Here is a 14,635-nt window from a genome sequence, read left to right on the forward strand (position 1 = left end):
TAGCAACGAAAATAATTTTATGGTTGGGTCACAACACGAAGAATTGTATTTAAAGGGCCAGAAGGTTGAGAACCACTGCTCTAAGGCCTCCTGAGAGTCGGCCTGATAGATCCCTGGGGACATCCCATCCTCCAGCACCTGATCTCTGAGTGGTGACTTAGAAGGACATACCCTTTTCCTAGCATTCAGGACCCCCACAGTGTGACCCCAGTATGCTTCCTGCCTTTCACCTGCCACTCCCCTACTCCACCCTGGACATGTCCCTACTCTCTGAATCTGTCCGGCTTCCCTGATTCCAAGCCTGTGCTCAATCACTTTCCCTCAGCTGGCATCATACTCTCAGCCCCTTGTCTTCCCATTTCCACACTCTCCTCCTTCAAGTCCTGCCCATGGACTGCTTCACTTCAGGAGTCTTTTCCTGAGGATCTCCCAACCAGAGTGATCGCTTTTCATCCTGTTTTCCACTGCCTTGGCCACTGTGTTTCTTTAAAAGGCACCACTCCTACTCTGCCCAGTACTGTTGCATAGATGTCCATGTTCCTTACTACACTCCAAGCTCCTTGAGGGCAGGGACCAGCTACTAGTGGGTGCTGGGCACCTCAGCCTGAGGGTGACCAAAAGTATATGACATGAGGAAGTTTAAGGCTCAGGGTCAGTGTTTGTGGAGTGGAGCTGCATTGACTTGATAGAATCAGATAGAATCGACATTTAGGTAGACTTACTCTGTCATCTCTCTATTCCTACCTTTGCTTTTAAAATACCTGACATTCTTCCGTAACTTCAGTTCCACATTCCTGGTTCATTACTGTAGCTTGAACATTTCTTTGGTGCTCCTTCTAAAGGTTTCTGACCCTATAGAACAAACACACTACGTAAGTTTTACCTTGCTCGCATGCCAATTCTGATGGATTAGTAGTGGTTTCTCTAGAATATTATGTTAAGAAAGATTCTGTGAATTATTGGAGGGGGAGCTCAGAAGAAAGAATGCTAAGATGGTTTAGCAACGCCTGCTTTGTGTGTGTGTGGGGCGGGGGGGGAGGGGCTCCCTCTGCCTTAATGTAAAGAGGTTAGTTTATCGGGTACTTTTCTTGCCTTAAGCCAAGATTGGGGCACTGTGAGGTCACAGGGCCTTAGACTCTGGTGGAAGCTGGGGGGGGGGGGGGGGGTGGCGGCTGGGAGCGAGGGGGCGGGAGTGAATAAAACAGGAGGTGAGGGCTCCAAAGGTAGATTTACCTTCTTGGAATTTCTTGGGGCCGAGCTTGGAGTCAGGTGCCTGAATGTCCAGGTCTGTGCCCTGACCAAGCCCCTTCCTGCTCTTGACATGATCAATCCCCAGGGAGGCTGTGACATCTTAGCCAGGCCAATAGGGCCTGGCAGGTTCCTTAGCAGGTGAGGCTGAGGCGATGACACTGAGTCCCCCACCTGTGAGAATGTTCCCCACTTCTCTCTCCTCCTATGCAGCTCAGGCCTTCAAGAATGACAAGCACATAATAAAAGCGAATGATCTCTAGAGATGGTTTGTTTCATGGCAGTCTACCTTTGCCCATTGCACCTGGGAGCTATAGTCTTCCCCAGTGGCAACCCCTGGAAATGCAATGAAATTTCACTTGGTTTCTGGAGCCACAAGTCCACAGGCCCCCAGTCCTGGCCTTTCCCAATTGAATAGGATCCATATGGCCTTGCAGTCCAACATTCCTCCCCATGCAGAAATGCTGGCTGATATCCTTGGCAGATGACCCCTGCCTCTGCCTGACAACTTCCAGCAATGCTGCTCTCAGAGTGTGTCTTTCTTCAGGTGGCTCTGATCAGTGACAGTGTGGTCCCTTCCTTCAGGCCCCCTTAGCTCCAAGCAATCATTTGATTTCTTCTCTCAGGTCTTTACTGACATTGGGTCTCTACCTCCGCAGCCCGGGGTGAGCAAAAGTACATGTAATGAAGAAGATGAAGGCTCTGGGTCAGTTTTCAAAGTTAGAACAGTCCCATTCCTTACAATAGTCAACTGCTATGAGCTCCAGGGACACAAACAGCCCTTGCTGTGGCACATGCATTTCGTGGCTGACTGTCTCAGCCCACCTCATTATGACACATCGTGCCCAGCCCAGGAAGATGGGCAGATATTTTACTCTTAGAGTAGATGCTGACACAACAATCCTAAACTATTATTTCTAATATAATTTGACAACCCTGATTTTCAGGAAGTTCTTTTGCATGTCTTATCCAAATACCTCCGGCTCAAGCTTAAAGTAATGTCCTCATGCTCTGGAGAATATCCTTCTCTGTATCATGAACCCCTCTTTGGATAATTGAACTGCAATTTGGGTCATTTTAGCAGGATCCAGAACCTGATCCTTCAGGGACCCAGGTTCTCAGTTTGGGTTCATATGGGCACCTGGGTCTCAGGACCCATCCTGTGTGCCAGACACTGCTGGATGCTCAGTTTGCACTAATCAACCCAATGATGCAGGTACTCCTGGTATTACCCCTTTTGATAGATGCAAGACTGAATCTCCGAGGTAAGGTAACTTGGTTAAGATCACAAAGTGACTGCTGGGCCCTGGCCAGGTAGCTCATTTGGTTAGAGTATCGTCCTGATATGCCAAGGTTTTGGATTCAACTCCTGGTCAGGGCACATATAAGAATCAATTAATGAATGCATCAATAAGTGGAAACAAAAATTGATGTTTTTCTCTTTCTCTCTCTCTCTCTCTCTCTCTCTCTCTCTCAAATCAATAAATAAAATAATTTAAAAAACCCACAAAGCCAGCATGTGAAACAGCTGGGATCCAATCCCTACATCCAATAGGACTTTTGTGTGGGCATTTGTTCCAACCACTGGCCTCCAAACAGGAGGCTTCAGTGAGCTTTTAGTCCTGCTGTCTTCCTCTGACCTCTCTCCTCTTTTGTTGTTGGTCTCCACCCTAATTTTGCATTAAACCTTCTCATCCTTCAGTCATGGCCTTATGCATTCCCACTGTTCTTTGTTCCATGTCAGTGTCTTTGTTCAAGGGCAAGCCCTTCACAAGGGTTTTGGGGGAAGGTGGACTTGATTTCTCTAAGTCTTCATCCTTATATGTAAAATGAGGATAATAATACTAAATTTTAGGATCATGATAATAATACCAGCTACCTCTTTAATAAAGCAATTACTATGTGCAGGCATAATTAAGCACTTGACACATTTCATTTCATTTAATCCTCACAAAACCCTATGAGTTAGACATTATCCTCCTATAAGAAACAGGCTCAGAAAGGTTACATTCCACATTCAAAATGACGAAGTTAGCAAGAAGAAAAGTCAGGATTTAAACTCAAATTGGCTTATTCCAAACCATCTTATAGGGAAAAAATTTGCTTGCTATGAGTAAGCCTGCCGTATGGCAAGAAAACCAAAGAAAACTGACTTCCTTGTTTCTATCCTAAGGGTCATCTCAGCATTCAAAGAAACAGAAGTATAACTTCCAAAGCCTTGAGAAATGGCATTGGTCTTTGCTAAAGGCTGTTGGCCTGGAGCATAGGGTCCTGCAGCTTACCACGTAGCAACATTGCCTAAAAAGGTGTCTTCACACGTCATTCCCTGTTCTCAAAACATCACTCCTCATAACATCTGTTCAGATCTCGCCTACTCTGTCTCCTTCCAAGCCCTCTTCCTGATCCCTTCCCTCGGTAGCTGTATTTCCTTTCCTTTGTAGAGCCATCTACTCTTGTCCTCCCCTTGAGAGTGCTGTCTACTCTTCTGTTCAGCAAATCCACAGATTTTTCTGAGAACCCACCATGTTCAAAAGGGGGGTAGTAAACACATATAAGAGTTGATTATGATTGTCTGTGGCATGATGGGCACTCAATGCATGTCCAAGGCAGGTAGAAGGAAATCCTAAGGGGCTGAGTAGTCAACTGTGAGGGGATTTAGAAAACTGCTTTCCTCCTGGGTCCCCCATTCCATCTCTCTTTCCCTTCCCCTTCTGTCAGTTCCCTGGGGAGGGAAGAAGAAGTGGAGTTATTTGTCCCTCTTTACCATCTGACTAAACTCCGCACACTTTGCAAGACCCAGATCAATCCCCGCTGGCCCTCCCAACTCTCCAGTCCACAGTATCCTTTCCTACCTTTGATTCCTGTTGCTACCATTTGTCTTGATTTCGTTGTTACCAAACTTGCCATGTTGAGTATCTTGTCTCCTTAGCTATGTTGTAAGCTCTTTGAAAGGAGGGCCTTGTCCCTTCACAGTGCCCATCAAGGTGCTGGGCACATAAACTGAGGGAACTTGAAAGAGCTACTAATAAAAGATTAGCTGAGGGATGGCTGTGGAATAATGGTTGAGAATCTGGCTTTTAAGAGTCTGCTTCGTGGCTCCATCTCTGTAGTATATCGGTCCTGGGTTTCCATGCCTCTGTGGCTCTATGCCTTCTTCCCACACTCGCTCTGGACTTGGCCTGGTATTGCTTTGGCCAATAGAGTGGAAGAAATGATGCTGTATTGGTTCCAATTTTTGGCTCCAAAGGCTCTGGGTGTTTCATCCTCTCTCAGAATCTTTCCATCATCATGACAAGCCCAGGGCAGCTTTCTGGAGGATGAGAGACCATGTGGAGGACAGCCAAGTCATCCCAGCTGAGGCCATTCTAGGTTAGGCAGACTAAAGCTGACCCATGGACATAAATGCATGAGTGAGCCCAGCTGAAGTCAGCCTAGCCTGGCCCAAATCAGCAGAACCTCCTAGCTGACCTATAGACTCATGCACAAAAGTAAATAGCTATTATTAGCCTGTTATTGAAGTTTTTATGGATGTTTGTTATGCAGCATTTATGTGGCAATAGATAACTGGTACAACCATTTACCAGCTGTATGACCTTGGGAAAACTATATAATCTCTGTGTACCTCAACTTTCTTGTCTGTAAAATGGGCACTTATTGGACACTGGTGACAGCTCAAAGCCTAGTCTCTCCTTCTTCCAGTGATTGCTTCATCTGAAGAGCTGCCTCACTCAAGGTTCTATCTCCTTCCCTGAGGCAGCCTGCTAATGTGGAAGTATAAAGTTCTAGCCCTCTTGTTCCAGTTTGGAACAATGCTACAGGGCCATCCTAGCTCCAGAGCTGCCTGTGGGATCAGCTAAGGTCTTTGTTGTGACAGCATTATCTCCCTACTTCTCCCTCTGCCAAATCTTGCTTTATTTATCCTCTACAGGGGTTGAATCCAAGAGTGCTTCCCAAAATTCTCTTATCTCCATCTTAGAGACTGATTTTTTGAAACTCACCTGTGAAATAGGATGCAAATGACCATGTGGCAAGTTCTGGCCAATGGGGTGAAAGCAAAAGAGTCACATAATGGTTTCCTAAATGTTCTTTAAGACTGTTGTTTTCAAACCTTGCTCTTGTTACAATATCCAAAAGAATTTTGGAAAACTATATGCATCCTTGCATATTTTTTATATCTAAAATTTTTCTTTTTCTTTTTTTAAATTAAATCTTTATTGTTCAGATTATTACATTTGTTCCTCTTTTTTCCCCCCATAACTCCCCTCCTTCCAGCTCCCACCCCACCCTCCACCCTCACTCCCCACCCACTGTGTTCATCCATAGGTGCATGATTTTTGTCCAGTCACTTCCTGCATCTCCCACACCCCTTTTCCCCCCCAAGAATAGTCAGTCTATTCCCTTTCTATGTCCCTGATTCTATTATAATCCCCAGTTCATTCTGTACATCAGGTTATTTATTCACTTGATTCTTAGATTCATTTGTTGATAGATGCATGTTTGTTGTTCATAATTTGTATCTTTACCTTTTTCTTCTTCTTCCTCTTCTTAAAGGATACCTTTCAGCATTTCATATAATACTGGTTTGGCGGTGATGAACTCCTTTAGCTTTTCCTTATCTGTGAAGCTCTTTATCTGACCTTCAATTCTGAATGATAGCTTTGCTGGATAAAGTAATCTTGGTTGTAGGTTCTTGGTATTCAGCACTTTGAATATTTCTTGCCATTCCCTTCTGGCCTGCAAAGTTTCTGTTGAGAAATCAGCTGACAGTCGTATGGGTATTCCCTTGTAGGTAATTGAGCCTCTTTCTCTTGCTGCTTTTAAGATTTTCTCTTTGTCTTTTGCTCTTGGCATTTTAATGATGATGTGTCTTGGTGTGGTCCTCTTTGGATTCCTTTTGTTTGGGGTTCTCTGCACTTCTTGGACCTGTAAGTCCATTTCTTTCTCCAGATGGGGGAAGTTTTCTGCCATTATTTCTTGAAATAGGTTTTCAATATCTTGCTGTCTCTCATCTTCTGGCACTCCAATAATTCTGATATTAGACCGCTTAAAGCTGTCCCAGAGGCTCCTTACACTATCTTCACACTTTCGGATTCTTTTTTCATTTTGCTTTTCCAATTGGGTGTTTTTTGTCGAATCTTTGGTTTGATTATTGTACTCCTCTGGTCTGCTATTGGGTATAATATTCTTTATTTCAGTCCGTGTATGCTTACTTTCTAATTTCTTTATCGTAGCATCGAGGGTCTCATTAGTTTTCGTGAGGCTCTGCACAAATTTATGGCAAGCCCTCAAAATTGCGATTCTTAGCTCCATATCCTCCATTTCTGTCATGTTTTTTTGTCTCCGCATCTTTTATGCTTTCTTGGTGCACCCCCTTATGGTCTCTGTGCGCAGTCTTGTTCTAGCCAAGCCTTAATTGTTGTAGTTATCACTAGAGGGATTTGACCCCCAGGCCGACTGGCTATAGGAATCAGCTGTATGGAAAACGTCTGCCTTCTGGGGAGGTGCTAATCCAGCCTTTGCCTGAGGCGATCGGCAAATGGCTGTGCGCAGGGTTTGGGCGGGGCGGGATCAACAGGGCGGGCGGAGGGAGCAGTTATGGCCACGCTCAGTCCCGTTCCCAGAGGCTCTGCTTCTCAGAACCCCGGCAGCCGCTGCAAACCTCGGAGAGAAAGCTGCCCTCAGGTTCCAACTGATGCCGGATAATCCCGCTTCTCCCGTTTGAGTCTGGGTCCCTAGAGACTCGCCCGGATCTGGAGCCCAGAGTCTGAGACTCACTCCCGACAGAAAACGACAACCGCGCCCTCAGCCACCAGCCCGCTTTGCACGCGCACCTCGGTACCTTTGTATTTTCCACACTGCGCCGCCTCTGAGCCTCGATTTGCTGTTCTCTTTCCTTCTAGTTGTAGAGTCTCTCTTCAGCCAGCCTTCCTGTGGTTCTGGGTGATGTCCGTTCAGTCTTTTAGTTGTATTTTTGAAATGGTTGTTTGCGGCAGCGGTCTCCGGTGTTTACCTACGCCGCCATCTTGGTCTCCCTCAAGCGCTTTCTTCTAAAATTTTTCTTTATAGTTTTAATTGTAACTTTTAAGCATGTAATCAATATTCACATTCAAAATAAAACTATTCACTTATATTTTAACTTTATTAAAAATTAAAATCTGTAAAAAATTTAAAAAATATATAGTGACTTTTTGTATACCCCTTTCCTAGACTTGTTCATTATTAATATACTGCCCCCACTTGCTCTCACACTCACTATATAGCTTTAGAATTGTTATTAGTATACAATTAATCAAAACAGAAATATATTTTAAATTCATGTTAAACTTAAAAAGAGAAATTTTATTGGGATTGTACTTTCCTAATGAGATGGGCAGAACATCCCTTTGACTTCCCTAAATTTTTTCAGAAAGTTAGTGTAGTGTAGTCTCTAAAAAAATAAATAAATAAATAAATAAATATCTACACTAATAAAAGACAAAGATGCTAATTGACCATACCTTCTCTATGCACATCAGCCAATCAGAAGAGTATGCAAACTAACCCAACAAAGATGGCCATTAAATTTGCATACTGCAGGCAGATCCTGCTGCCCTGCCCTGCAGGGGCGGCAGTGCGATCCCCAGCTGCTGCCCACTCCAGCACGGGATCCGGGCCTGCCATGTGCAGGGTGGGGTGGGCGGGGCGGGCGGCAGCGTGATCCCGAGCCACTGCCTGCCCCAGCACGGGATCCGGGCCTGCCGTGTGCGACCAGGGGAGACGGGGCAGGCACCACGGGATCGGGCGTGCCATCTGCCACCAGGAGAGTGGGCCTAAGCCAGCAGGTGGTTATCTCCCGAGGGGTCCCAGACTGTGAGAGGGTACAGGTTGGACTGAGAGACCCCCCGCCCCTGCCAGTGCAAAATTTTTGTGTACCGGGCTTCTAATATATATATACTAGAGGCCCGGTGCACAAAAATTTGTGCACTCGGAGGGGAGGGGGGGGGGGTCCCTCAGCCCATCCTGTGCCCTCTCGCAGTCTGGGACCCCTCAGGAGATAATGACCTGATGGCTTAGGCCTGCTCCCGGGAGGCAGAGGGCAGGCCCAATCCCTAGGTGCAGCCCCTGGTCGGGCTCAGAGCAGGGCCGATTGGGGAGTTGGGGCGCCGCCCCCTGTCATGCACAGAGCAGGGCGGATCGGGAGGTTGCAATGCCACCCCTAGTCACATTCAGGGTACAGCCAATTGGGGGGTTGGGGCACCGCCCCCTGTTACACTCAAGGCAGGGTCGATAGGGAAGTTGCAGCGCCACCCCCTGTCACGCACAGAGCAGGGCCCATCAGGGGGGCTGGGGCTCCGTACCCTGTCACACACAGAGCAGGGCCGATCAGGGGGTTGAGGAGCTCCCCCCTGTCACTCACAGAGCAGGGCCTAGCAGGGGGTTGAGGAGCTCCCCCCTGTCACTCACAGAGTAGGGCCGATAGGGGAGTTGGGGCGCCACCCTCTATCACCCACAGAGCAGGGCCTTTCAGGAGGTTGGGGCGCCGCCACTGTCACACTCAGGGCAGGGCCGATGGGGAGGTTATGGCTCTACCCCATCACACAAAGAGCAGGGCCCATGGTGGGGGGAGGGGGGGTTGGGGCGCCGCCCTCTATCACCCACAGAGCAGGGCAGATCAGGGGGTTAGGGCACTGCACCCTGTCACACACAGAGCCTCAAGGCAATCAGGGGGTTGGGGAGCTCCACCCTATCAGGCACAGAGCAGGGCTGATCAGGGGGTTGGGGCACCTTCCCCTGTCACGAACAGAGCAGGGCAAATAGGGAGGTTGTGGCCCCGCCCCCTGTCATACACAGAGCCCCAGGGCGATCAGGGGGTTTGGGCGCTGCCCCCGTCACGCTGATCCCGGTGCCGGGAGGCATATTACCCTTTTACTATATAGAATAGAGGCCTGGTGCATGGGTGGGGGCCTGCTGTTTGCCCTGAAGGGTGTCCTGGATCAGGGTGGGGGTCCCCACTGGGGTGCCTGGCCAGTCTGGATGAGGGGCTGAGGGCCGTTTTCAGGCTGGCAGGTGACTGAAGCTCCCAACCGCTCCTTTTTTTTCTTTTTTCCTTTTTTTCTTTTTTTTTTATTCTGGGCCAGCTTTAGCTCTGAGGCCTCGGCTGCTGAAAGCTGGTTTCTGGCCTTTGTTTACCTTCTGTATTTGAAACAATGTTGCGGTCCTGCTGGCTGAAGCCTGGCTGACTAAAGCAGGTTTCTGGGGTTTGGTTTAGCTTCTATATTTGTTACAATGTTTCTTAGAGTTGCAGCTCAGAGGCCGGCAAAGCAGGCGGGGAAACTTGGCTTCCTCCGTCACTGAAGCAAGCAAGCCTCCCTGTTTGCTTCAAGCTGCCTGGTTGCCGGCCGCCATCTTGGTTGGCAGTTAATTTGCATATCTCCCTGATTAGCCAATGGGAAGGGTAGTGGAGGTACGGCTAATTACCATGTTTCTCTTTTATTAGATAGGATATATATGTGTGTGTGTGTGTAAAATCCTCACTTGCGGATATTTTTTCATTGATTTTTAGAAAGAGTGGAAGAGAGAGGGAAAGACAGAGAGAAATATTGATTGGTTGCCTCCTGCATGAACCCCGACCAGGACCTGGGCCACATGGGAGAAGCTGTGCCCTTAACTGGAATCGAACCCAGGACACTTCCATCCACAGACTGACACTCTATCCACTGAGCCAAACTGGCTAAGGCCAGGCAGCCTTTATTTGAATCCTGGTTCTGCCACTTTTTAACTGTGTGGCTTGGGCAAGTTATTTAATCTCCCTGTATCTCAAACTCTTCCTAAAATTAGTATCTGTCTCATATGGTCATGGCGAGGGCCAAATAAATTAGTATTCTAAAGTGCTTGGGACATTACTTGATATATTGTAAGCACAATTTATGTTTATGATATAAATAGACGCATCAATGAACAGATATTTATTGTTAGAATAACAATTTACATAAAAAAGAATGTGATTTTCCATTATCCAATAATTTGAGGGTGAAAGTTAATGAAAAATTTTTTTCTACAAGTCAGTAAATGTTTGCAAAAATATAAAACACTGAAGTGCTTCAGATATATGTTCCTTTTATTTAAAAATGTCATGTTCATCTGTTGAAAGTAAATGTGAAACTTTCACTTCCTCTTCCTTGAAGTCATGCAAATATGCAAAGGAGAACAGACACAGACAGGATGGCTGAGTCTTGGCCACACTCTTTCTAACCACTGAGCCCTGAGCAAGGGCACTGAGTGTGCTTAGTGTCTGATAGACATTGACCAGATGCTTTTTAAGAATCATAAATATTTTTAAGATTAGGCATGGAGCTCTGCCATTGTCACCTCCATGCTATACGGTACCATCACTTTCAGTATTTCATTGCTTTGTGCTCAAGGGATTTTTCCCTCAGGAAGCAGGCATTCTTGGACAGTTTGGAGCCCATAGAAATGAATACTGCCAGCCCTACTCTATATCTGAATCCAGAACATTTCAACATGAGCCAACTGCCACATGTCTGTGACATTTCATCAAAAGAGGATTCACCCTAGCCAGTTTGGCTCAGTGGCTAGAGCATGGACCTGTGGACTGAACCCTCCGAGGTTCCATTCTGGTCAAGGTTGCGGGCTTGATCCCCAGTAGGGGGCCGTGCAGGAGGCAGCCGATCAATGATTCTCTTTCATCATTGATGTTTATATCTCTCTCCCTCTCTTTTCCTCTCTGAAATCAATACAGTAGGTCCTCAGGTTACATTGGAGATCCATCCCTTCGGTGAAACATAATGCAATTGTTGCCGTAAGTTGGAACCCACTTACATAAGCACCTACGTCACTCACATGGAGCAATACACAGCAGTAATGAAGTGAAACAGTAAAAAAAATTTAAAAGAAAGATAACAATTCCTGACCTTTACTTGTGGTAAATAAATAATAAAAGACATAAAGCACATATGTACATACGTCAAAATGACGGAACTTTTTTTATATATATAAATAAATGGGAAATGGCGACGTAACCATGAAATGACGTACGTCAGTCTGACGTAACCCGAGGACTGCCTGTCTATCTCTATATATAAAAGGCTATTATGCTAAGTGTTTGATCGTCCGACTGGTGTGCTATGATGCGCACTGACCACCAGGGGGCAGATGCTCAATGTAGGAGCTGCTGAGACACGCACTGGCCATTTACAGAGAAACGGCACCATGGACCTGATGCCGACAAAGCAACACTTGGCTTCCCCCAACTGGGACACAGACCCTGCTACCACCCCAGAGCCACAGCCCACCAAATCGCAGCTGACACTGCTGAGACCTCATAGCACAAAATGTGGCCCACAGCCCAGCCCAGCCCAGAAACGGTGGCTGTGTGTGCTGGGTAATGATGTCAAATAGCAACGCCTGGCTTCCTCTCCCTAGTGACTAGCCTCCTTAGAGTTTCTTCAGCCCAGGAACATGACTTGCTTTATAGCCAGGTGGAAACATTTTACACTTTGACAAAATGTCTGTGAAGTGTTTTCCTGTGCCTCATCTCATTTGATCCTCACAGAAGTCCTGGAGTAGGTAGATAGGAGACTCAGTGGAATCCTATTTTCTTTTCATTAGCCAGAAAACAGAGATTTAGAAAGCTTAGAAACTTGGCCTGACCGAAAAGAAGAAATGATGGACCTTAAAAATGACTTCAGGCCCTGGTCTGCTTGGCTCAGTGGATAGAGCATCAGCCTGCGGACTGAGGGGTCCCGGGTTTGATTCCGGCTAAGGGCACATGCCTGGGTTGTGGGCTCCATCCCCAGTGGGGGGTGTGCAGGAGGCAGCCAATCAATGATTCTCTTTCATCATTGATGTTTCTATCTCTCTCTCCTTCTCCCTTCCTCTCTGAAATCAATAAAGAAATATATATTTTTTAAAAAAAATGACTTCAGGTTTTCTCACTGTGCAGAATATAGTCAAACACTGCTGCAGTTAAATATTTTACCCTTTGTTCTCCCTGCATGATCTACAATAATAATCTGCTTCATGTTGATATTTACTGCTGTGTTGCTAACAATTACCTGAAAGAGAAGTTGGGGTGCTTCACTGGGCTGGAAAAAGTTTAGCTAAATCAGAAAGCAGGTCTAATTAAGCAAATTTATCTATATAGAGGCCCAGTGCAAAAGTTTGTGCACTGGGTGTGTGTGAGGGGTGTCCCTCAGCCCAGCCTGCACCCTCTCCAATCTGGGACATCTCTCTCACAATCTGGGACTGCTGGCTCCCAACTGCTCGCCTGCCTGCTTGCCTGACTGCCCCTAACCACTTCTGCCTGCCAGCTTGATCAACCTCTAACCACTCCCCTGCTAGCCCAATTGACGCCTAACTGCTCCCCTGTTGGCCCTATCTCCCATAACTGCCCTCCCCTGCTGGCCCGGTCACCCCCAACTGCTCTCCCCTGCAGGCCTGGTCCCCCCAACTGCCCTCTCCTAACAGCCCGGTCACCCCTAACTGCCCTCCCCTGCCAGCCTGCTCACCCCTAACCGCCCTCCCCTGCCAGCCTGGTAGCTCCCAACTGCCCTCCCTCCCCTATAGGCCCCTATAGGCCCGGTCACTCCCAACTGCCCTCCCTTGCCAGCCTGGTCGCCCCCAACTCTCCTCCCCTGCTGGCCTGGTTGCCCCTAACTGCCCTCCCCTGCTGGCCTGATCACCAACAACTGCCCTCCCCTGCTGGCCATCTTGTGGTGACCATCTTGTGATGACATGGGGGAGGCCATCTTGTACGAGGGCATGATGGTCAATTTGCATATTAGCTCTTTTTTTAAACAAATTTTGTTTTATTGTTTGAAGTATTACAAAGAGTAGTACATATGTCTCCTTTTTTTCCCCCTTGACCTTCCCCCAGCCTCCCCTACTCCCCAGTGTCTTGTGTCCATTGGTTATACTTATATGCATGCATACAAGTCCTTCGGTTGATCTCTTATCCCCTCCTCACCACCCTCCCCCCCCCCCCCCCCCCCCCGCAACCCTCCCCGGCCTTCCCGCTGTACTTTGACAGTCTGTTTGATGCTGCTCTGCCTCTGTACCTATTTTTGTTCATCAGTTTATAATGGTCTTTATTATCCATAAATGAGTGAGACCATGTGGTATTTATCTTTCTCTGACTGGTTTATTTCACTTAGCATAATGCTCTCCAGTTCCATCCATGCTGTGGCAAATGGTAAGAATTCCTTCTTTTTTACAGCAGCATAGTATTCCATTGTGTAGATGTACCACAGTTTTCTAATCTATTCATCTGTCGATGGGCACTTAGGCTGTTTCCAAATCTTAGCTATGGTAAATTGTGCTGCTGTGAACATAGGGATGCATATAGCCTTTCTGATCGGTGTTTCTGGTTTCTTGGGATATATTCCTAGAAGTGGGATCACTGGGTCAAATGGGAGTTCCATTTTTAACTTTTTGAGGAAACTCCATAGTGGCTTCACCAGCTATTATATAAGATATAAAGCTGTCGCAGCATCAATCACACGCATGTGTTTCGATCTATCATTGTAGATAGTGAATTTGGTTGACACTTCTATTATAGAAAAAGGGCAAATAGTGATATTAAAATATTTCTTCTAATTAATTTCCTTTCAATGTGCATGAATTCGTGCAGCAGGCCATTAGTATATATATTAAAAAAGAGGATTCAACAAAACCAATATTTTGGTGTCTTTTTGTTTGGGGCCATGAAGCTTTTACATCTCGAGCATTAAATCTTAATAAAATTTGGGAGGAACGAGAGGCTAAGGTGTGCCTAAGGTGTTTGACAATGGCATAGATTATTTTTTTAACACCAATATAATGAAAGAAAATGATTATATTTCATGTTTGCCCTTACTAAACAAAAATAGTCCAACTTGCAATTTTTCTCCTTTTTATTGTTTTAAATTTTAAACTTAAGTTAAAAGTACAAGTAGATATGATATGGCTGTAATTAACCTGGTTATTAATAACAGAAAAGGAGCAAAGGGAAGGTCAAATATTATAGGCATGTCATTTGGGCAGCTTCACCAGGAAGCCACCCATCTATCCCCACCACAGATCACAGATCACTGGGGGAAGGGATTGGACAGGGACGAGAATAGACTAGATAAAATAGCCAGTAAAGTTGAGGTGATGTCAGGAAGGCACTTGACTGTCAGTCACACCTGGGAACAGGTCATTGGCCAGAATGGGCATGGCCACTGCAAGGGCAGGAAATTTGGGATATTTAATCCCCTAAACCAGGGGTCTGCAAACCGCGGCTCTCGAGCCACATGTGGCTCTTTGGCCCCTTGAGTGTGGCTCTTCCACAAAATACCACATGCAGGCATGCACGTACAGTGCAATTGAAACTTCGTGGCTCATGCGCAGAGGTCGGTTTTCAGAAAGG

This window comes from Myotis yumanensis, unplaced genomic scaffold, assembly GCF_028538775.1.
Source record: "Myotis yumanensis isolate MYYU_CA2020_CCGP unplaced genomic scaffold, mMyoYum1.0.hap1 SCAF_3, whole genome shotgun sequence".
NCBI classification, from domain to species: Eukaryota; Metazoa; Chordata; class Mammalia; order Chiroptera; family Vespertilionidae; genus Myotis; species Myotis yumanensis.